At 40.0% G+C, this 3,892-nt stretch overlaps 1 pseudogene; it reads right to left on the bottom strand.

Moving 5' to 3' along the window:
* Positions 1-1,917: 1,917 nt before the first annotated feature.
* On the bottom strand, positions 1,918-2,872 carry LOC144309944 (18S ribosomal RNA; annotated as a pseudogene).
* Between the last annotated feature and the right edge of the window lie 1,020 nt (positions 2,873-3,892).

Below are 3,892 nucleotides of genomic sequence, written 5' to 3'. Positions count from 1 at the left end.
TAAGTGGTCGTAGAGGTTCTTTTGTGAAGAGTTTTACTGCATCTGCGATTGGTTGAAGGAGGCCGTAGGGGCCTACGATATTAGGCCCTTTTCGAAGTTGTATGTAGCCTAAGACTTTTCGTTCAACGAGGGTGAGGAAGGCTACGGCAAGAAGGATTGGGATGATAAGAGAGATAATGTTGATAAAGAACATTTTGTTAGGGAGAGGAATTGAACCTCTGATAATAAAGGTTTAAGTTTTACGCAGTTACCGGGCTCTGCCACCCTAACAAAGCCCCTTTTCTCGGGCTTATGAGGAGATAAACTGGTTAGATTGAGTTGACTTCATCTATTAGTTTTAAGGCGCCTTTGTGAGGTAGGCCTTACATCCCTTGTCCTTTCGTACTGGGGGAGGTTATATAATAGATAGAAACCGACCTGGATTACTCCGGTCTGAACTCAGATCACGTAGGACTTTAATCGTTGAACAAACGAACCCTTAATAGCTGCTGCACCATTAGGATGTCCTGATCCAACATCGAGGTCGTAAACCCTATTGTCGATATGGACTCTTGAATAGGATTGCGCTGTTATCCCTAGGGTAACTTGTTCCGTTGATCAAAAATTATTGGATCAATAAGTGATGTTATATTTTGACTTGTGGGTCTAAATTTTAATCACTCGGGAGTTTTTTTATATTCCGAGGTCACCCCAACCTAAATTGCTAACCCACAATAATGGTGTAATGTTATGCCTTGTAGGTATTTAGTATCCATAAGTTTGGGTTAGTTAATTAAAGCTCCATAGGGTCTTCTCGTCTTATTGTGGCATTCCCGCCTCTTCACGGGAAGGTCAATTTCACTGATTGGGAATAAGAGACAGTTAAACCCTCGTGTGGCCATTCATACAAGTCCTTATTTAGAGAACAAATGATTATGCTACCTTTGCACGGTCAGGATACCGCGGCCGTTAAACAAGTGTCACTGGGCAGGCAGTGCCTCCAATACTAGAAATGCTGGAGGTGATGTTTTTGGTAAACAGGCGGGGTTTGTGTTTGCCGAGTTCCTTTTACTCCTTTTAATCTTTCCTTAAATGCATGCCTGTGTTGGGTTAACAATAGGGTAGATAAGTATTTCATTTTTGGGTTGATATTATCAGATTGTTAACTATCAGTGGTCTATCCGTTTCTGATATAAGCTTATGCGGGGAGAAAATAGTTCTTGTTACTCATACTAGCATTGTTGCTTCTATATTTAAATAGAATGGCCCAGGAGGTATAATTAGGAGTTGATGTAATATGATTGGGATTAAGTTATATTGTTTGTTGAGCTGGAACGCTTTCTCAATTGGTGGCTGCTTTTAAGCCAACTATGGTGATGTTAGTATATACTCTCTAATAAAGGTTGTATCCTGATTCTAAGAAGCTGTACCTTCTTAGACTATATTTTAAATTTACATTAAAATTTTGTTTTTTTTTAGGTAAATTTAAAGTTGAACTAAAATTCTGTTTGTGGGCAACCAGCTATCACCAGGCTCGTTAGGCTTTTCACCTCTACCCACAAATCTTCTCACTATTTTGCTACATAGATGAGTTGATCCTTTTAGATTGTTTATGGGTAGCTCGTCTGGTTTCGGGGAGCTTAGCTTAAGTTCTCTTTGTTAAGTCGTTTCTGGCTAGTTCATTATGCAAAAGGTAAAAGGGGTAATCTTTGCTGTTTAATACTGTTAAGATGTCTTTCATCATTCCCTTACGGTACTATCTCTATCGCTCCAATTAAAATTTCTATCTCCTATACTTTTATTATTTAACTAAATGTTTTACTTTATATGTCTGTGATACTTAAGTTTGGGGTTAGTTGGGCTAGCTTTTGTTCAAAGTGGTCATAAGTAATGAAATCTTCTGGGTGTAGGCCAGACGCTTTAGTTAAGCTACACTTTGATTAATCCAAGCACACCTTCCGGTATGCTTACCTTGTTACGACTTGTCTCCTCTTGTGTCTTAGTTAAGTTAATATGGTTATGGTTGTGTCTTATTACTTGAGGAGGGTGACGGGCGGTGTGTGCGTGCTTCATGGCCCTATTCAATTAAGCTCTCTATTCTTAATTTACTACTAAATCCTCCTTCAGTTTTTAATTTCATAAAAACGTTCGTGGAATGTTCTTGGGTAGAAAATGTAGCCCATTTCTTCCCACCCCATAAGTTACACCTTGACCTAACTTTTTTATGTAAAATGATTGTGCTTACTATTCTACCTTTTGAGGGTTTGCTGAAGATGGCGGTATATAGACTGAATTAGCAAAGGGTGGTGAGGTTTATCGGGGTTTATCGATTATAGAACAGGCTCCTCTAGAGGGATATAAAGCACCGCCAAGTCCTTTGAGTTTTAAGCTATTGCTAGTAGTCCTCTGGCGAATTATTTTGTTGTAAAATTATCTATGTTTAGGGCTAAGCATAGTGGGGTATCTAATCCCAGTTTGGGTCTTAGCTATCGTGTAGTCAGATTATTATAAAGTCACTTTCGTGGTCTATTTTATGGTAACTGTAGCTTTTTACGGCTTAGTTAAGTTTTAACTTTAGTGCAAAGGTATCTTAAACACGCTTTACGCCGTGGGCCTATTAGTTTGGGTTAATCGTATGACCGCGGTGGCTGGCACGAAATTTACCAACCCTTTTTAGTATGGCTTAGTCAAACTTTCGTTTATGGCTTAATTTTTATCACTGCTGTATCCCGTGGGGGTGTGGCTTAGCAAGGTGTTATGAGCTACTTAAGAGTGTGCTTGATACCTGCTCCTTTAGATCACTGCTGATTTTAAGGGCATTCTCACTGGGGCGTGGAGACTTGCATGTGTAAGTCTACTAAGAACTAATAGGAAGGCTAGGACCAAACCTTTGTGTTTATGGAGTCGTGCGACTCATCTTGGCATTTTCAGTGCCTTGCTTTATTAATTAAGCTACATTAACTTATACTGAAATTGTAGTGTGTATAATAAATAAAATACATAGTAAATATGAGAGGAAAAAAAAAGGGGATGCTATCTATAGATAGACCACGAGATCGAATGCGTGTAAGACTGTTGTGTTAAGTTAACTAGAGTAGCAATACATTTGTATACAATTTAAATAAAGCTTGTGAGTATTGTATGCACTTAGTCCTGTTTTTGGGGTTTGGCAGGACATAAATAAGTGTATAATAGATGACATGAGTTTATGGGGGGTAAGGGGGGTTTGTATAAGTTAACTTAATGTCTTGCGCGTGTACGTACGTGTACACACGTGTACGTACGTGTACACACGTGTACGTACGTGTACACACGTGTACGTACGTGTACACACGTGTACGTACGTGTACACACGTGTACGTACGTGTACACACGTGTACGTACGTGTACGTACGTGTACGTACGTGTACGTACGTGTACGTACGTGTACGTACGTGTACACACGTGTACGTACGTGTACACACGTGTACGTACGTGTACACACGTGTACGTACGTGTACACACGTGTACGTACGTGTACACACGTGTACGTACGTGTACACACGTGTACGTACGTGTACACACGTGTGTCCTAGAATTATATGTCCTGAAACCATTGACTGAATAGCACCTTGATTTTATGCGTGAGTTGATAAATGATAATGAATAAGTCCAGCTACAAGTTATTTGACTGCATTAGGGCCGCGACGGGCATATTCCCTGAGAGCAGAAGATAAGTTAGAGTTAGTGCCGTTGCGGTCATAGATGAGTGATAGCAGATTCCCCCCCTAAAAATAAAAGATACCAAATGCATGACACCACAGTTATGTGTGATCATGGGCTGATTAGTCACTAGTCCATCGAGATGTCCCATTTGCGAGAATTAGTAGGATTGGAATAAATAGAGTCATGGCCCTGAGGTAAGAACCAGATG

Source organism: Canis aureus, unplaced genomic scaffold, assembly GCF_053574225.1.
Source record: "Canis aureus isolate CA01 unplaced genomic scaffold, VMU_Caureus_v.1.0 ptg000270l_RagTag, whole genome shotgun sequence".
NCBI lineage: Eukaryota > Metazoa > Chordata > Mammalia > Carnivora > Canidae > Canis > Canis aureus.
Note: the sequence above shows the minus strand (reverse complement) of the source record. Positions and strands in the feature narration are given on the sequence as shown.